At 41.7% G+C, this 20,753-nt stretch overlaps 1 protein-coding gene across 3 annotated transcripts in view; it reads right to left on the bottom strand.

The window, feature by feature from the left end:
- CAB39L (calcium binding protein 39 like) overlaps positions 1 to 20,753 on the bottom strand; it is a 99,316-nt gene that overhangs the window by 46,249 nt on the left and 32,314 nt on the right. Inside the window, exon 1 of one of the 3 annotated variants that reach the window (XM_088469117.1) lies at positions 15,808 to 16,063. The exons of the other annotated variants lie outside the window; for them this stretch is intronic. The gene's annotated coding sequence lies outside the window, so the exon portion shown is untranslated. Of the gene's footprint in view, positions 1 to 15,807; positions 16,064 to 20,753 lie in introns of those variants that run through there. 3 annotated transcript variants of the gene reach the window in all.

Below are 20,753 nucleotides of genomic sequence, written 5' to 3'. Positions count from 1 at the left end.
ACCAGAATAAGCAGAATATTTATCACAGTGAGGCATGCCACTGGGGCCCAGCAATCACATATAAAAATGGATTTTCTATAGTTTACGTCTCTGTCATGTAAATCTACAAGGGTACTGACCTTGTCAACTCTACACACATCAATTATCCAGTACATCATCACTGCTGCTATCTCTAGATTACATTTTACTGTAGATCTTTAAAAGGACAATGCAGCCATTTGGTTGCTGCAGGTCTGTCATTCTGTCAATATATACATTATGAGGCTACTGCAGCCAAGAGGAACCTGAGTGCTCAATGCATTCTGCAACGTGAATAAAAAGGTCATTAAGCCAAATGGAAGCACTCTGCACAGGCTGCAGTCACAAGGGCAGAATATATAGCCATTGCTGAATGTTTATTGCCAAATATTGGTTCTTCCAAGCACCCCCGGCTAATGGCTTCATAATAGGTTACATTTTTACAAATGACTCACTCATAATAGAATACATTTATCACCGATATAACTGGGTTAAAAAAAAACTGAATATTCAAATTGATTTCTAGGTTATACTCATAAGCATCTTCATTGAATACAAAGCCGCAAATCTAGTGCAGGTCATGAATATAAAGATAATTTAAATTTTGCACCTTATTTTTAAATTATTTAAAGCGGAAGTAAGAAGTGAAGAATTTGCCTCAATTTACAACAAATATCGTATTCTACTTATTTACAACAAATATCGTGTTCCTATTTATTTACAACAAATATCGTATTCTACTTATTTACAACAAATATCGTATTCTACTTATTTACAACAAATATCGTGTTCTACTTATTTACAACAAATATCGTGTTCTACTTATTTACAACAAATATCGTATTCTACTTATTTACAACAAATATCGTGTTCTACTTATTTACAACAAATATCGTATTCTACTTATTTACAACAAATATCGTATTCTACTTATTTATAACAAATATTGTGTTCTACTTATTTATAACAAATATCGTGTTCTACTTAGCTGCTTAATATGCAGTAAACAACTGAACTGTTTATCCTTCATTCATCACGTCAGTCATGTTCTATAATGTGCCTGCAACAGTTGCCATGTTAGGGGAGTGGCTCTTCTCTAAAAGTCAGGCAGGGGACCTCATTAAGTGCAGCCCGCGTGCATATAGAATAATAATAGGCAACTTCATACACATGGGGGGTCACAATGGAAGGCCCTCACACTACCCTTACTCTCAGTAATGTTAAATAAATTTATATAATCAATGAAAGAGACCATACTTGGCGGCTTACAGGATGCCCCCCCTCTGGGGAGGGGCATACAGGTCAGCTCAGCAGGTGGCTGTGTCATTGGAAAGTGGGCAGGCCAGTGGGCGTGATGGTGATACGATCTCATCATCATAGCCCCGCCCACTGCTACACACAGCCATTATTACTGGCATTGTGAAGCGGGGGCGGGGCCAAGAGGACATGATTCTGCGAGAGAGGGGAAGGGGGAAGGGAGAGAGAACATGAGGACTATTACTACAAGTAGTAGTTTTGGGTGTGGAGCACAGTGGAAATTAATGTGTTTCCCTGGTCAAGGAACATTACTTGAAACTAGTCTTCACCCTTGTATCCCATTGTAATAACTGGGCAATAAAATCATGCCTTAGCACTGATCTGCAGAAGTAGGTACATCACCGCACTTAGGGCCTGAGTTGTATACTAATGCAAACACATTTGTGATTTTTGACGTTTCGGAATTGCTAAAATATACTAATGTATCAGCTTGTGGAATTTGTATTGAGACATTCACCGGAGCCCTCTCAGCTGCCCCCAACTGTGTGCACAAGCGCAGCATTAGACGCAGATCCTGAAAACATCGACTCCCCGTGTGAGTCTATGGTTACTCAGAACGGTTGCGGTAACGAAGATGTTGGAGCTTTGTTCTCTGCGTGTGCAATGGCAGGCGCTAGCTAGCACACACCCAGGAGACGGCCCCGACACGCCAGTGTTTTGGCTGGAACTCTCTGTAACCGCCCACAAAACTGTCTTTTCCTGTCAATTTATTACCATTGATTCACTGTATGTGCGTAATGCGGCTGTGACGCATGCGCAGACCACCGATAATCACTTAACTGAAAGCGTTCAGCTCTGAAACAGGCCCCTCCTCCGTACTTTCACTCTTCTCAATGCTTCCCATCGGCTGGCTTAAATAGCTCTTCTGCATGTTACCTATTGTTGGCATCAGATAATGGCCTTATTTACTGAGAGCAACACTGTCTAAATATTTTTTACTCCAAAAACAATTCAAGGACCATCTTAAACTATTGCGCTATATGCCTCTTCCATCCCCCTCACCATTGTGGGAAATGGCAGAGTGATAGAAGTACTGTATAAATCCGTAAGTGTACGGGTATAGGATACATGGCACCTTGCTATACTGAGGGACACCGCTAGCTGCCACAATACTAACATGCATTACATTTATAATGTACTGCACCTAGAGTGCTGTATTACCATGGTCATAGCTTCAATTCAGATTGTTTCATATGCTGTACACTGTAAATTCCAACTTCGGTAAACACTGGCAGGTCTTCCTCAATAGTATAATCTCAGTTCCCTCATGTTACACTGAAAAGGGTAACACATAGGGGTTTATCACTTACTCAGTCTGTGATGCCAGTCATGCATTAGGTGTGCCTGCATTAGTCCATTACAGAGCTAAGCTGGTGAGGACATGAAGCTACTTGTGTTCCACTTCCTGCTATCAAGTGCATGGAACTAAAAGTGTCAATCATTATAAAACACGGTGTGCAGGATCTGCACGAGATTGGTGCCCTGCCTATTACATCACCTGGCAACATGCCCCAGCCTTTAAATCAGTGCTAATGTCACATCCCTGAGTTGACTGGTGACATAACTATAGGTGACATATAGCGATCAGCAGCCCACACTACACGGGGATCACTTCCCTAAAACATCTCAAACATTATTTTTACGGATGCTGCTCCTTAAAATGATGCTGTGTTGCATGTAAACTTTAGACCTACAATAGAGTCTATAGTCTCAGTTATAGTTCCCATGAACAGTCTTGACTAATTGAAACTGGCTCTTAGCTTATTTTCTTTCAAGAATGGCAACACTTGTAAATATTTATTTCTGACCTACATTAAGGGATTAGGTCTCATTATTGCTAATATAAAAACACAGCAGCTACTTAATACAACATGGAAAAAATACTGAACAGAAACATACAGGATCAGATAAATCTTTTGGATGTATCCCAAGATCCTGTACTTCTATGACCTGGCTTTTTATATTACAGTTTGCATCACACATTCATGTGTTGCCTGATGTCACGCAGTCATGTGATGCCTGATGTCATGTAGTCATGTGGTGCCTGATCTCACACAGTCATGTGGTGCCTGATGTAAAGTAATCTCAGTGGCAGAACACTAATATAATCTCAGGCCTGGATTTACACTATGCATTTATAAGCTCTAGACATTTTTTACCCATGTTTAGCGCTTATTCAGTACCATCAACAGGTTATATGTTTGAGAATCCTTACACCCTCACTTTATTTCTTGCAAAAACAAGGTTATCAGCATGTAAATCCTTTCATAATGGGGCCAGGTTGGCCTGTTACCCCTTCTTCATTTCCAGATTTATAGCCGTAAGCACCGTGCTGAGCACAATCTCTCATTTCATTGCTTTCTTATCGGTAGTGCTTAATTCACTGTAGTTCCTATTACTATGAGCAGTAACTTTGTGCATGTTGTGTAGAAAGTGACCAGAGTGCTAGTTACAATTAGTCTTTCTTGTAGAGCAGTGCTGACAAGTTTTGGATTGGGGGCAAGCAGAAGTAATGATAACCATACACATAGAGATATTAGTCAATCTCGTAGCACGTGTGGCTCCAAACGACTACTTTGTGTCTTTGTGGTTGAATCTTGTCCAATTTGGCCAACTAAAATTTCCGGACAAAATGGTAATTAAACCGGTCAGCTGCACTAAGTGCCCACAGTAACAAATCAGCAGCTACAGGTTTAAAATAGTTGGGTATTCTGAAATGATTGTAGGAGGTAGCTAGACATGACACGACCACTTGTTCTGTAGGGTTCTCATAATCCTTTCAAGAAGCATAGTCTTAAATCCTGCAACCATGAACCACAGCTACTGCTGATCATTTGACAATACTACCAGGCCCAAGATCTTCTATAGATGACATAGGAATATCTGGGTTTCAGCATCATAGCACTCTCTTTCCAGTTAAAATCTATAATATAGACCTGAATGGCTGTCCTGTCTCAGTCATGCGTAGTGGGAGCTAGAGCACTCCCCCCGTCCTCCATCAATGGCTCTTGCTGCGGGGGCTGAAGTGCAAGGACATTGGGTAGTAAGGCACGTGAGGTGGCGATTCTGAGAGCTGGGGTTTGGTTGACAGATGGTGCACCGGGGTGAGATGGGTTGATGGGTAGACACCTGGACCTGGTAAATAAGGGGCCCAGAATGCGCTGTACTAAGCACATTTTGGCAACTTGCAGTGCACCGTGATCACCGGAAGTGGTAAATGGAACAGGACAGATTGTACAATAAATATTAAAAATAGAAACAGGAAACGCTGTCAAGGTGTGGTGTATGTGACGACAGTGGGTAAAAATGCAAAAGTAGCATTATGCGATTCACTGTACACAAAAATAGAATACTTACACTCAGGGTCTTACAGTGAATCAGGAGGATTTGGTGAGTAGATTATATTCACCTAACAATGATACCACACATGAATAAGACTCACTCGCACTAAGTGCACTCCCCAAACAATTCACTCATGAAGAACCGTGGATGGGTAGACATATTCTGTATTGTGCTCTGTGAGAGTCAGTATAAGCGGTTATTATCGAAACCTCTGTGTGTATATTTCAGGTCATATTTTCTCTCTGTTGTCACTGCAGAACTTGGCTTTATTTATTAAGCATACAAATGATTTCACTATAGAAGAATTTGGTCTCGAGATGAATAATTGTGCCCCAACCCACTGTGTGGCTGTGTTTGTATTAAGCTGCACAATGTTAAAATGAAACAATGGTGATTAACAGGCTGCGGTCTTCTACATTGTATTACATCTCAATACCACGGAGTTGTAATATCCCCTCCAATTGTGGTTTTACCACTTTAGTAATGATTGGGTACATAATATACATTTTTATTCTTCACATAAACAAAACTAAAGCTACAGATTTCATGCTGCATCTTAATTGGGCAGTAATTGTCCATATTATAGGTACCACCTAAACAGTGTAATGGAGCCTCTTGTAAAAAGATACATAGAAGTTTCAATAAATGTGTATCTATGTTCTCCTTAAATTAATCAGCCATACAGAGCAATCACACATTTTTTTTCTTACACAGTCACCAATTTACCAAGCAAATACGGAAAGAACATACAAACTCTACACAAATCGGCCATGACTATGAATTGAACTCATGACCTCAATGCAGTGAGGCTGTAATGCTAACTGCTACACAGCTTGTAGCCCTATAAATATTTACATATATACTAAAACAACACATCAACTAAATACAATGACTACATGCCAGCAACACAGATGGGACTGGAAAGGAGAGACAGGGGTTTACGTAAAAGTTTGCGAGCTGCAGCCGCTGAGGAAACTCCTGCAAGTCTTCCTGTGGCAATCAATTCAAAAAGGTAAAACAAACTTGGTCTTGCCTTTTAATTGTTGGCAATTAAAATACAGGAAGACTAGCAGGAGTTCCCACAGTATTACATAAACCCCACTATCTTAGTTGGACTCCAGAACACTAGTATCCATTAAAAAAGGTAATGCTGTGCTCTAGTGCTTGCTGCAGATCTGGGGTTAAAAAGTAATACAGTATGAAAATATAAATCAGAATTTGCTATATTTTCCTTATCTATATACAATCAGGGCCAGATTAAAAATGGGGCGGGTAGAGCTTCAGCTCCATGCCCTCCCATCAAAACAGGCCCACAGCATCTATTGTGCTGCTGTAGACAGGACATTTTCTTTACTGCTACAGCAGCCTGCCAGTGGCCGTCCGAGACCCTGATCCCACCCGCGGACAGCGACCCCCCCTTCCCCCACTCATTAATTGGGGCTTAATTAACAGGTGTCCCGGCAATTAGGCACTGCTCCAATCACAGCAGAGCAATCACAGCAGAGCCTGTATGGACGGCTCTGCATCCTGGGGCTCCTCTATTCCACTCAGCCCTGCCCCCGTGATGACTGCAGTGTGCAGTAGTGTGTACAGCCTGTACCGGAATCGGTCTGCGATTAGTCGCCGGATGAAATACCGACGCGAGAAGCCCAAACGTTCTACATCCCGACTGGGCTGGTAAGTACCCTAACCCTCCCCTGTCCCCCCCCTAACCCTAACAGTCCGGTAGTGGTGCCTAACCCTAAACCCCCCTTCCCGCACACTAACCCTAACCCTCCCGGGGGGTGCCTAACCCTATCATCCCCCTAGTGGTGTCTAAACCTAACCTCCCCACGCGTCTAGCTCTAACCTGTCCCCGCTTACCTTTATTTGGGATGCCAGCTGTCTGGGTTTTGGCATCGGGCTAAAGATAGGCATCGGTATTTCGACGCCTATCTTTAATCCCAATTCGGGCTTTCCGAATCGGGATTCTGGCAGCCGGCATTCCAGATGCCAGTAACATAACTACATCCCACTGTACCTACTGATGGATGAATACAATGATCTTCAGTAAAGCGGTGATTCTGCTTCAACGATCCAGATTCCAGGACCAATTAAATCAGGTGCTACATGTGTATAAATGTATGTATATATTACATGTGCGAAATTATATTATAATACATCTCTCTCTCTCATTATATATATATATATATATATATATATATACACACACACACACACACACATATATATATATATATATATATATATATATATACACACACACACATATATATATATACATACACACACATACACACACACACACTCTGTGTTCTCTGGCACTTGCTATTAAGATGGGTACACACTGAGTGATCTGTACCCAGCTGATATGTTGGGCCGACTTATTGGATCCTGGGTACACATCAGAACAAGGTAATGAACGTCGGAGTGATCCCTTGTTCCGTCCTTCATTACCTGCAATGGGACCGCAAGCAATATCTTCCGGTTGGACATGCAGCACGGCTGACCGGACGATACCACATGCAACCGCGGGAGCTTGCATATTAATCGTACACACTGAGCAATGCGGCTAAAATGTCGTTCCGATTTGGGCGGATATCGTGTCCCGATGTTCCTCCCATCTCCACCTGTCTTTTCATGTTGTTGTCCCGCTTCCCCTGTCTCCCTACGATCTCCCCTGTTCTTCCAGTCTCATTCTTTCTTTCCGTCTCCCCCTGTCTTCCCTCCTATCTTTTTTCTTCACTCTGTGTTCATCCCATCTCCTCCTGTTTCTGCCTAGTCACCTGTGCACCGGTCACCTGGGTCCATTTATCATTAAATTTGCGGCTATATCACCGAAAACACCCGTTTTCGGGGGAAAACTGCAAATACTAAATTTTCTCTAGATGAATGAAGGATACCTGCTGCGATCCCTCCATTCCCGCTGGCGGCCGCATCCCCTATAGGTTTCTATGGGGGATGCGATGCTGCCAAATTTACCAACACCCCCTGTGGAGACCACGCCCCCACAACACTGGTCACATGCCCCATATCACTAGTCACACTCCTGTGGCACTGGTCACACCCCCTGCGTTAGCACACAGCAGGCCCTTCAGAAATGTTAGCTGCAGGCCCATGAGGACCTTATTCTGGCACTGTATACAGTAGATTAGGCTGATAAAGTAATAATATACATTAAGAATTGAATAGGCTCTACAAGTAGATTCGTTTGAGATTGGGATTTATAGGCTTTGGAGCTGGGTATAATTCTGAGCAACTTTCCACATGAACAGCCACAGTTCAGATGATCCCATATGCCAGTGGTTCCCAAACTTTTTTGAATCACGGCGCCTAGAGTATCAGCATTTTTCCCACGGCACCCCTGGGCCAAAAATGTATTATTGAGATATTCAGCAAAAATTAAATGTAGTTTTGTCCACATATTTTTTATTGCAGCCATTAGCACTGGTTTTGCCTAAGACACTGACTAAAAATATATATTTTTTTGGTACTGGACCATCAACCAGAGGCACCCCTGCAAGTGCCCTGAGGCACCCCAGGGTGCCACGGCACACAGTTTGGGAATCATTGCCATATGCCATTGTATGGTAACTTGGTTCCTCCCTCCTAATTACAGTGCGGGGACCTATGCAAATAGTGAGCTGCCTTGTTATGAATAACAAAACAATTACAGTACTGCACATCAGTGCTATTAGAATCATGCACAAGACGTATCAGAGTAATTATAGGGTCTTTCAAACCCATGTACATAAATATAGTAACACCCAGAGCTAGAAAGTTATTGCTCTTATCTTGCTGGCCTGGCAAGTCATATTCTACAGTATTCATCTTTCTGTATTTCTACACCGTTATGTGGCTATAGTGGGTCTGTACAATCTGGCCTAAATTGTAGCGGACATCTCAATATTTTGAATGTTTATTCTTTTAAAATGTTGTTCCAATAGTAGCAGCTGGTTAGAATGAGGGAATTTTTATGCACAAAAATGTTGCCATGTAAAAATAACTCAGTATATAGCATGAAATATGCATACATGTAATAAAAAATTTGTTATAGTTTATTTACGTGGCACCGCCACCAACACATACCTCCTGACATTAGAAATTTACAAATTGGGACATGCCCAAGCTCGCTATGTGGTGACGTTATACTAGGGGGGCGTATATAGTACAATATGATTGAAAAATATTGCACAATAAGTAAACAAATTTGGATACAAATTTCATTTCTTTATCCAGGAGTTTTTCTTTTATACGGAAAACTCCTCTCATCCCTCTCATGGATGCCATGTGAGGTGTGTGCACCCAGTCTGCATTTAGTTATGATGCCCCGGTCAGTAAATGCAGACCTATGCAATGTGCATGCCTTGAGAAACAAAACTAAAGGCTCTACATCTGTGAACTCTTGTCGCTCGGGAGAAAGCTCTTCAGATGCAAACACCTCGACTTGCATATCGCCCCTACTGTCTCTGGCCAGAGCAGGGTCTCTGCCTCATCAGCACTCGTTAGGCCACCTGGGAGAGAGGGGGAGGCAGTAGATCTTTTAGCATATGTAACCTTCCATTGTATAAGCACTGTCCCAGGCAACATGCGTAGTGCACAAGGCATTATATAAAAATAGAACACGCACACAAAAATGAAAAAAGGAAAAATCATCAATGCCCGTTAGTTACAGACTCTCTAAGTTAAAATAAAAATGTATTACATTTTAAGATGCAATTAGACATCTATAGGTAGCTATTGGATATCTTTACTATATGGCTTTACATAGTTGTTAATTACTTTCCATTTCTGCTTTCATCTCTCCATTGCTATGCGTGCAGAGGTCAAAGTATTGATACGACATATTGATACGACAGCCGTTTTACAGTCTATAGTCATGCCAAAGCAGCATACAATATTTCCATCTTACAATAAGCACCATGTTGCAGGAAGACAACCAAGTAATGTTTTGTTTAAGGACAATTTTTAAATGAATAAACAAATAAAAACCAGGGCTCAATCTGAGTGTATGAAGGATTTAGGAAACCTAATCCTAATGAATAGATAGATCATGTAACTGGTCTTGTTGCCCCCAGTTACTCCGTCAGAGCTTCCTGCACAGACAAAACAAATCTGACCGCTTTGCTTTAATTACAATCTGACCGCTTTGCTTTAATTACAATCTGACCGCTTTGCTTTAATTACAAGCAGACTGCTTTGCATTAATTACAATTTGACCGCTTTGCATTAATTCCAATAAAATAAAATAAAAAAATGTAAAGAAAACAGCAGCTGGTTTCTTAGTTTGTATCTAAATGTAATACGGTTTGTAAACGTTATAAATAGTCCAATCTTGTAATCCATAGACTATGTTCTAAATAAGATACCTCTCTAGTATGTGCTTTAGGCCGTGTACATGCTGGCGTTAAACACAACACCTGTCAACCTTGTACAGTAAGTGTTAGCTTCACACAACGCTGAGATTGACGCAAAGCAGGAGCGATTGCTTGTGTACAGGTAAATGGTATCCCCCCGCTTTGAAGGAATTAGGAGCAGGTTAAATACTATTTCAGGTTTTGTATACAATAAATGACACATCGGACATACAGGATGTGCTTCATAGACTTTGTTCATGAAATCTGCTCACCTGTGCATCAGGGCAGACTGAGAACAACTATAATGCAGAGAATGAAGACTGTAATTTTACAGATAAAAATGAAAGTAATTGGACAAAATGCCCCCCAAAACACTGTTTTATGTTGGTTAATTAGGCAGGGGCCCGGGTATGGTCCAAGTGCCCTGACCTAATCATGAACATACACAGTGCACATCTGAGAACATCTGAGGGATCACAGTTTTATTTAATCAAATTTTAAAAAGGAAATCCATCTAGTAGATTTAGGACAAGTCATTCTTGTACATGTAGGTGCTCATAATCGGCAAAATGCCAAGGCACTGCACCCTTAACTGGTAACTTACAGCTGCTCTCTCACAATTACTGTCCTATGCCATTCAGCACCAGAGTGGGCTAAACCTGGATGCCTTGTGTTAAATAGACCTACTTGTGGCCCATCGCTTTTTCCTTCTGCTATCTGGGTCACCAACTCACCATATTGTAGAGCTTTTCTTGTTCCAGAGGCAAGTTTCCTTTTTACACCACTTTAGTTGCCACTATGGCTGCTGCACCAAGAGCATACACACTTGCCGACGTCGGGAACGACGGTGTGGCAGCCATGATGCATTTGGCAGCATGGCCCTTGCTAACAATGTCTCCTGTTGGACCTGCATGCAAGAACGCGCATGGTCAGTGACATTGAGGGTATACACTAAACTATCTGCCCGATATGTCGTCCAATCGGGCCAGATCGGACGACATATCGTCTTGTGGGTACCCAGCATAAGGTGCCGCAGACATAATGGATTTTTAGAATACCTGAAGTAAGTACAGTATGTGCATAAAGCAAGAGTGGATCATCAGCCACTGCACACTCTACAATGGTGTTACACAGGAATAAGCTTCGCACATCTATATTCCTTTTGCAATAGTTTAAGCTTTGTCTGCATACTAACATTTAACATTGTGCTGCCTCTACTTTTTGCCTACTTAATGAAAGCACGGGAAACATGGAAAATTCTATGAGGCTTATTCCCCTTGACCTTATTATAGCATAATAATACTATACCCCACCAGAATGTGTATTCAGGAGTATTACACATGGTTCCAGTATATCAGAGAGTCTATTAGGGTATATATTCTCTTAATGGAGGGTAGCACATGGGCCCAGGTTGGGAAAAAAAACTACCAGCTGCCCCCAACAATAATATGTTGGCCGCAATCAGTACTTGTTTCAGACTCTAATTACTGGATTTGAGTCCTAACCATAATCATTTTTGGGCTTCAGTTTTAAATACCTTATATGTATATCAGCCACAGGAATTGGTAGAGACACCCTTCAAACTGTACTATCTGAGAGTCTCACTTCCGTCTCTTGCTTGGCTGGAATGGCTGGCTACTTTCCAGGATCCAACCTGTTGTTTCTCCAACATAATGCAGCTTGAATAAGCTCCTTAAGCTGTTCCACCATAGGTGTCAATATTTCCAGAAGCTGAACATTAAGTTCTAAACTATACCCAATGGAGACGTGCTGCATATCTGCTCGATATGCAACAGGGTCCAAAGATTTCGGAAGCAGTAAGAAATTGTTATGGGTCTCTTCCGTTCCGTGATAGACGGGATACCTGCAGAACCTCAATACTTCTTGGGCTGTGCGTGAAAAGTCCTTGGAAGAGACTAGACTTGGCTTACACACAATAGAGGAGAGGTATCAAGCCTTATAGAGAGAGAGAGAGATACAGTGAAGATACAGTGGAGTAGTTGCCCAATGCAACCAATCAGCTTGTAAATGACAAAAGCTGTTTGGTTGCTTTGGGAAACTTTTCCACTTTATCTCTCTCCATGGCTTGATACATCTCCCCAATATGAGCAGCTGCAAAACACTCACATTGTTCACCAATGGAGAATAACATCTGATAAGGTCATCGCTATTTGTCGTATGATGCATCAACCTTTCTCTGCTGAATGTCACATTATCAGAGTGTGGTCCTCTTGGTTCAATACTCATTGGTTCCTGCTTAGCAATTATGCTGACATAATCAAACTCAGGAATCCAGGAGCACTATACACTTCTGATATTCAGGGAGACAGGGCAATGGTGAAGTATTAACCCTTACACAAGTTTGGCCCACACGTTAGCTCAGCAGAAAATTTAACTAACATGGAAAAGGGCCCAATATTTAAATCAGATGACTATCCCAGGTCCCAATTGTCTAGAAGTGCTTTGATGAAGAACTAGACCCCAAAAATGATGAACACACATTTGCATCCTATTATCCTATGGAAAAATTATTTCAGCAAAATGGGCTTCAATAAACTACTGCGGTTAAGAATCTCACCCACCAAAAGGGGCCCTCAATGTATTCCATATTGTTCTACAATCTGGAGAAAGGGAGGAATTTTACAGAAAATAAAGAAATAGAAAAACCCTCATCCACATATAGGCCTACTCAGTTTATCATGCTGCATTTCAAAGTTGCTAAACACATAGTGCATCATATAGATCTATTAATCTCTATGTTACACTGCTTATTGTGTCCGCATGACCAATACTAATGGTGACCTCCTCTCAACCCAGTGTATTACCACTGTCTATGTGGTCTCTATACAGCAATGTTTCTCCGGTGGTTCTCAGAAGTTAGAACTTCATTAAGAAACTGCTCGTGTGGATCAGCCATGAGTTTCCTTTACCATCCCTCCCTTCCTCCACTGGGGTCCCATTACTGGAATGCAGTATCCAAGTACTGACTTGTACAGCTTTGCTTGTTTTACAAATTCTCCTATAGCGATGGTCAGATATGTAAAAAATATATGAACTTCTACTAGTGATAAGACAAACAATTAACAAAATAAATTAAAAAAATCTCTTATAGATAGATGATTGATCACAAAGAACTGGAACAGAAAAGGCTAAAGCTAACATTACACAACTTCCTCTGCTGTAGTTACACCCTCTCGAGAACTAGAAATAAACTTTTAATACTCCCAACATGACAGCACAATGAGGTATCTTACAGTTACATTTGCATAGAGCTTCTGATGAGTCATTTTCACACAGCACTAACCAATATAGCAAGAGATCCTGTACCTCTACAACTGCTGTGGAAGGAACCAAAAGTCACAGCATGCCCTGGCAGCAAGGGCTACAAAGCCATATATATCCGGAGCCAAAACAAATAATATTCTGCTTTTAGAGGACAAACAATTCACATACTTTGCCGGTTTCCCTCATTCATTCAGAAACTAAAGGCTGGCACGTCAATAATTCATGTAATTATGGGCAAGTATCCAATAAAAGTAATCTATTGCTTCGACCTTTCCTGGTATAAATATAGCACAGGCAGCAGCAGGATGGCCAACCTTTGGCACTCTAATTACTGACTGTCTTCATAATACTCAGCTAAATGTAACAATAGGAGATAAATATTAACCTCACCTGTGATTTAAAGGACTCTTTTTAAAGACAAATTATTTTATCTTTAGTTACAGATCTGATATCTATGGCTTATCTATTTTAAGGCAGGTATCCACTTGCAGATTAAAATGAGCAATTGATCAATATAGTTATATCGCTCATTAATCGTGCACAGATCGGCCATGAAAATGCCGGTAACGACCAGAGATGTGGGCTCCCGCTGTTCGTTTCCGACATCAATCATCGGCTGAACATGCTGGTCAATCGGCCGATAACAGATTGACAATGTTCAGGGATGAGGGAGGGTTTCTGCACTGAATGACATATCGTTCAGTGTAGGCACTGCAGGGAGAAGAGGAACAACTGTACGGTTACAATGTTGCAATGGTATGGTCGTTCCACTATCTGCTAGTGGATAAGCACCTTTAGGAGAAGCAATAAAGTGTTGGTATGAAGCACCTGATGTTATTACCACCTTCCTGGGTTAGAAAAGTTATAATGCGGCTCTAGTGCCACAGTACCTAGGCTTACAGGCATAGGGTAGCAATTCACTGCTTTACTTCATTTTGTTTATATTTCTGCTATTTTGTCTACAGAAGAGATGCTGCAGGCAGGACACTCTAAAGGCAGCCCTGGGTGCTGTGGGATTGTAGTCGGTATCCCGATAGTCATGATGCCGGAGGTCACAGAACAGACAGCGGCATCCCAACTGTCAGAATCCCAACCGATTGCGGAGGTAAGTATTAGGGTCAGGAGGAGACTTGGGGTTAGGCACTAGGGGGAGGGTTAGGGTTAGGCTGCGGGAGGGGTGGAGTTAGGGTAAGGTTTATAATACTTACAAAACTCTGTTGGGATTCTGACTTTGGGGATGCCGCTGTAAGTATTCTGACCGTCAGCATCCCATACCCAACCCGTGCTGTGTAACTATATAGTGTTGTACACAATATTACATGAGAGTTGGGTTCTTGAACAGTTCTCACAGCGAACTTACACCGCAAATTATATTTGCAATACAATTACAAACTCGCAATGGATTTTACAGAGCAAATTCTATATTTTTTGTGCTCACCCCCTCCCCGAGCAGGTCAAAAATCTTTATTTTAAGATAAAAATGTTGAGACCGTGTGCAGAACCTCTGGTACACCCCTCCCAATGAGTTAGCGAGGAGCTAAATACCATAAATTGGCCAAAAAAAAAGACATGCCAGTTTTCATGTGAATTTCTCTAAAAAGGTCAATAATGGGTGTAAAGGACACGGGACAGGTATGTGGAGGTGTAACGGACATGGGACAGGTATGTGGGGGTGTAACTGACATGGGACAGATATGTGGGGGTGTAACTGGCGTGGGACAGGGGGATGTAGTTAGAATACAGACGCACGGGAAGCAGTCTGACGAAAATGGCCACCCTCCCTCCCAGCGCTATTGACAATATGTAAGCTCAGGGGGAGGGAGCGGAGGAGGGAAGGGGAGGCAACACAGGACGGCGCTGGGCGCAGTAAGGCCCAGCGCCGGCCCTGGGAACGAGGTGTAGCACAGAAAATGCAAGTGATACTAACATCCTGTCTCTAAAAAATATGGTCACACTTTGTAATCATCGCTGTGTTCCATAAAAAGTAATAAAGACTTATGAGGACTCATCATAGTTATCTCAACAGATTAAACCTATTTACTGAAAATACTTCCACTCCATTCCATTAAATAGTATAGCACCTCTTCTCAGTAATTAACAATAGGATCAGTAGACAATGATATGCCCAGCTGCATATGTAAAGGAGCGGGTCAGCAAGGAGTGATGATGGTAGGTACACATTACCACCCAACAAACGTGATTAGCAATTTCTAAATTCTGAAACAATACACACACACACACACACATATTTATATATATATATATATATATATATATATAAAAATAAATCACACTTCTATATGTTGGTTCTTCCAGAAATAATAAACATTTAACCATAAAAAGCAAAGGATTATTTTTATAGCACTTTGTTGCTTGGGAGGGAGGAGGGGGGGGGGGGGGTAGTGCATTATACAGCACAGTCTATAGCACCGCTGTTTGCATACTACTTCTCAGCAAATGACACATGGTTATTTTCAGCAGTACTTACTCAGAAATTTCCCAGCCAATTTTTGTCAAGGATACAGATCAGAGAATAAAGGCGGAAGACAGTCAGATTACATATCCCCAGCTGTTAGTTTCTATCCTGATAAGGTTTCTGTCCAGTAATACAGTGTGAATGCAGATTCCTTGTCTCTGATGACTAGCCAACATCCCCTGGACTATCTGCACATCATCAATGGCTTGCAGAGGAGAGCAGCTGTAAATTTCCACTCCAGCTTTTGCTGTGCTCAGATTCTCACTTGTTCCTACTGATATAGGCGGTGCGCTTTCTGGTTCAACCAGCTCTCTCTGTTGAACTTAGCTGCTCATCACAGGAATGTGTGTAAGACAAAAGACAAAATAAAGTATTTGCCAAGAGAATCTTCTAAGGTTAAAGTCCTTACAAGCAATCGCAGCACACTCCAGACTCCAGTCGGAATTAACTCCTCCCGATCAAAAAAATTTCTGTGCGCAGGCCACGGAATATAGCCATGTGTATTGGGCCCCCCACTATCAACATGCTTGTACTGAAAAAGTGCACAGTGAGAACACAACACACTAAAGTAAAATAGTGTTATATCATAGGACACCACCAGTTTTCCCTGTAGACTGTAAGCTTGTGAGCAGGGCCCTCCTACCACTTTGTCTGTTATTACCCAGTCTTGTTTTATTATGGTTCTGTTCCCAATCGTAAAGCACAACGGAATTTGCTGGCACCATCTAAGTAAATGTAATAAATAAGTAAGATAGATATTCTGCCTGGCCAGATTATATATTACAACTATACTTCCTGCATATAAATCAGTCAGGTGTACACCAGGAGAAACTCTCTCCCTATTCTGCAAAGTCTTATTCCCCCCTCCCACCACCCCAAGTAACAGAACAAGCAGATAGTATTTTAAAGCTGGGTACACACTACGCGATTGTGTACCCAGCCGACGGTACAATGCGATAGAAAACATTGCGCGATGTGGTGTACGTTCCATGCTGCATTTAGGAGCATGGCGTCGTTCATCGTACATGCATCGGGCGTGCACACTATTGGTGGGTACACACTAGACGATATGCTCCATGAGCAATATCATGTAGTGTTGTCCCCAGCAAGCTGTGCTCAATGTCGTTCATGACATTGAGCACAGCCGCTGAACGATATCATTAATGATATCGTTCAGCGCCGGGCTCTCTCCCCCATTCCCTGACATGCAGCAACCTGATGAGATCGTCAGGTTGGCCTGCATGTCAGCCCGATGAACGATAATGACGAACGACCTGCGGGAACGCGCGTCGTCGTTATCGTTCATCTTTTTGGGGTTAAAAATGGACAATAAAGTGGATGACTGAACGATAACGATATCGTTATCGTTCAGTCGTCCACTTTATCGCCCAGTGTGTACGCACCTTATGTGATCCATGCTATATTGTTCCGATCCGCGTCGGAACGCTATATCATAAGGCAGATTGCATAGTGTGTATCCAGCTTAAGCCACTGGAACAGAAAAAAATATATCTTATTTTCATGGTCTTTATGCCATAAGTAACATACAGCTTGATTCTATGAGGCAGCGCATATATCAGCTGCCCTAAATGTTACACTGACGCACTATGATATCTTGCTTATAAAACTACACTTGTTGCATTCACTAGCAGGACCGGCACTCCAGCCTCATTCTACAATGGCTAACAGTCTATTTGTAAACTGATGTAACACTATTCAGTGTTTCCATGGTATAATGTAATAAGTGTTCTGTGTAATACATGAACACCATTCATTGGGCTTCTCCTGAGACTTGCAAAGGAATGTTCTTTAGATGCAATATATGGATGTGCACATATGGTGCATACACTATACAGTGTCATACTGTATATATTTTTTATGTTTAAGTTTCCTACAATATTTCCATATATTTATGTGCTAGAGCTAAAACTTTGACTTTTAAATAGAGACAAACAATTTGTGAACAAATAAACAATGTGAGAGCTTTCCATACAGTGTTGTAGTTGTGAAATGCCAGTCTGGTGAAGATTACAGGTTGTGTAATCTGCCAACACAACAGTATCACGTCTGATGTGTAGCGTGACTGTCTGAATGGTTACATTTCGGTGTAGCTACATTAAAGCTCCTTTGAAGATGAGAGCCACATTATGGGGGACATGTATCAAGCCTTCTATAGAGTGGAGAAGTGGATAAAACAAGAAATTGCCCACAGCAACCAATCAGATTCTATTTATTTCTTAAAATATTATTGATAAATGCTAGTTGCTATGGGCAACTTCTCCACTATTTAGGAGGCTTGAAACACCTCACCCTATATTCTCTTTGAACAAAATCTGATCTTTATGAATGTATATGCTATAGCAAGCTGCCCCCGTTACACCTCAGTGCATATGTCAATACTATTAAACGGATAGCTCATGCAAGGGGATATAGTCAGCAACCCGGCGTGTGAGATGCAGACAGTCTAAATACCGGCACCGGAATCCAGACTGCATCGAGATCCCAGCACCAGTATCCCGACCCCCAGCATCCTGAAGGTAAGTGTCGGGGGTTAGGGGAGAGTCAAGTTTAGGGTTAGGCACTGTGGGGTGGGTGAGGGCGGGGGGGAGTTAGGCACTACCGCTTTCTGAATCTTCGCTGTCGGGATGCCGCTGACAGTATTCTGACCAGCAGCATCCCGACTGCCGGCATCTCATACCCAACCCACGGAAGGACGTACACACAACCATAGATGGGATACTGCTCGTCAGTTTGCTCAGTTTCGATCTAAAAAATACCTCATGAATAAAAGGCTGTAGGTGACAATCACTGTTTTATATGCAAATAGTAATTTTATAAAAAGAGACTGACTGGAAAACAGTCTGCAGCTGAATTTCTTTTTAACCCCAGAATAGAAAGTCTTACATTGCACACAACTTGTGCCAGTATACGGAGCTGCTTGTATCGAACAATTGTATCCTCTTAAGCTGGCCACACACTAGACCAACTTTCATCCAACCAGCCAACTAGTTGATTGGTTGGAATGAAAATCTGGTAACGTATGGGAGTAAATGATGATCAGTAATTTACTCCCAAACTCCGGAAAATGGACAAAAACTGTTGTTTGAACAAATTGTTTAGATGAAACATTTAACACACTTGTCTGAACGACCATTTTCATCTGTTTTCTGGCATTCAGGAGAAAATTGCTGATCAGTTACTCCCATTCCTTACCAGATTTTCATTCCAACCAATCAACTAGTTGGCTGGTTGGATGTAAGTTGGTCTAGTGTGTGGCCAGCTTTACGCTTTGGAAAAGTGGATCAGAAGAGTTCACGTGCATTACAATAAGTGTGGGGATGTTAACCATGCACCCAGATCTGTGTATATATTTAGGAGGGAATTCAATTGATTTTGGGCAACCGATCACACCTTATCAACCATGTAAACTGAATTGGCAATTTTAAATTGTTGCATGTCGCGCCAAATAGACTATGTTTAGACGTGTAAATCGGCTAAATACGTCTAAAGTCATGGTTGGCGCGACCAAATCCAGAACTCTTCACATATTTTTACTCGCCACCTCAGGGTGAGAACAGAAATCATGCTATCGCACTAGTTGTCAGGAACAGGGCAAGCAATACTGCTGTGGGAGTTTGAGTTAAATCAGTTTTTTAGTGCCTAAACACAGTAGGTGTAAATGCTACACTTGTTACGTCAGCATGCTGGATACACCCACATCTAGGTCTGAGATGCATACTGCAATGCAAAATACAAGTGCAACTGTAAATCACCTACACTACTGTAGGTGCAGACAGGTACGGAATAGGGCTGTAGATCAGCCCTGGCAGTCTGCCCGCCTTAGGCGAGGCGCTCACAAAAGGGGGCGTGGTTAAGTTTCAAGGGGGCATGCCGCGAGTCAGGTTGGCAGCCTGTCCTCGCAGCACGCCCCCGTCTCTTCCCGGCTGAGCAGAGAGCACTGGCCCATCACTGATGCCACCTCTAACAATTAGCATAATGGTCAATCAGAAGTTTAAAACAAAATAAAGCTTGTGCTTGCTGTATTGGTGGTACGGTGACAACACTGCAAGCAATTAGGGAAGTAAAAGAAAAAAAAAAAAAAGGGAAGCATAAGTTGCTGGGCCAAAGACTGGCTGCTGAGGTGAAATACCATGGCGATTGCGCTGTATTCCATGTGCTGATGTTGGAACTTTTTAACAAGAGCAAGTAGCAATCCACAGAGATTTAATTATGCACGCCCACAAAGGTGGTGGTGGTGGTGCTGCTGGAGGAGCATCGGCAGAAGCATTGGACGGAACGATTGTTAGTACGTACGCCATACACATTTTCAGGTTTGTCAGACATTGTACCATCACATCAGATTAATATTAGGATGCCCATAAATCCAGATCTTCAGATGCAATGAGTTTTCTTCTGATAAAACATGGGTGTGTACACACTCTTATGCCATCTCACAAGAGGGTCGGGAATCGGAAGATCTGTCATACAATTGTAGGTGTGTACCTGGCTTAAGTGCTTGAGATTTATTCAGCTAAATTATATTGTTGAAATGGTACTTGAGCACATGGGTGTGTTTCCCTTTAAGTTGTTTTACTAATAAATGACTAAGATATCCAACGCCAAGAACCTTTCACCCTTAGACATTCCACACATAATTCTTTACACATTTCTTTTCTAGGAATGTCTGTTTATTTCAAGCACAGTATGTCACATTTTACATATTATTTTCAGATGTGTAAATGATCCTTACAAGTATGGGACTATTAAAAAAAAAAAAAAAAAAAGGATAATGGATTATGATTCATCTTAGCTTAAGAACCTTTTTTTAGCATTGGAGAAACTCTGCTCTAGAAACATTTTGTTTTAGTACAATTAGACATATGTACTAAAACAAATTCACTGGAATTTACAGATGTTGGAGGAACGAATATGAGGGAACAACATTAATAAAAAGAGGT

This window comes from Taudactylus pleione, unplaced genomic scaffold, assembly GCF_031769625.1.
Source record: "Taudactylus pleione unplaced genomic scaffold, aTauple2 ptg000089l, whole genome shotgun sequence".
Classification (NCBI taxonomy): domain Eukaryota; kingdom Metazoa; phylum Chordata; class Amphibia; order Anura; family Myobatrachidae; genus Taudactylus; species Taudactylus pleione.
Note: the sequence above shows the minus strand (reverse complement) of the source record. Positions and strands in the feature narration are given on the sequence as shown.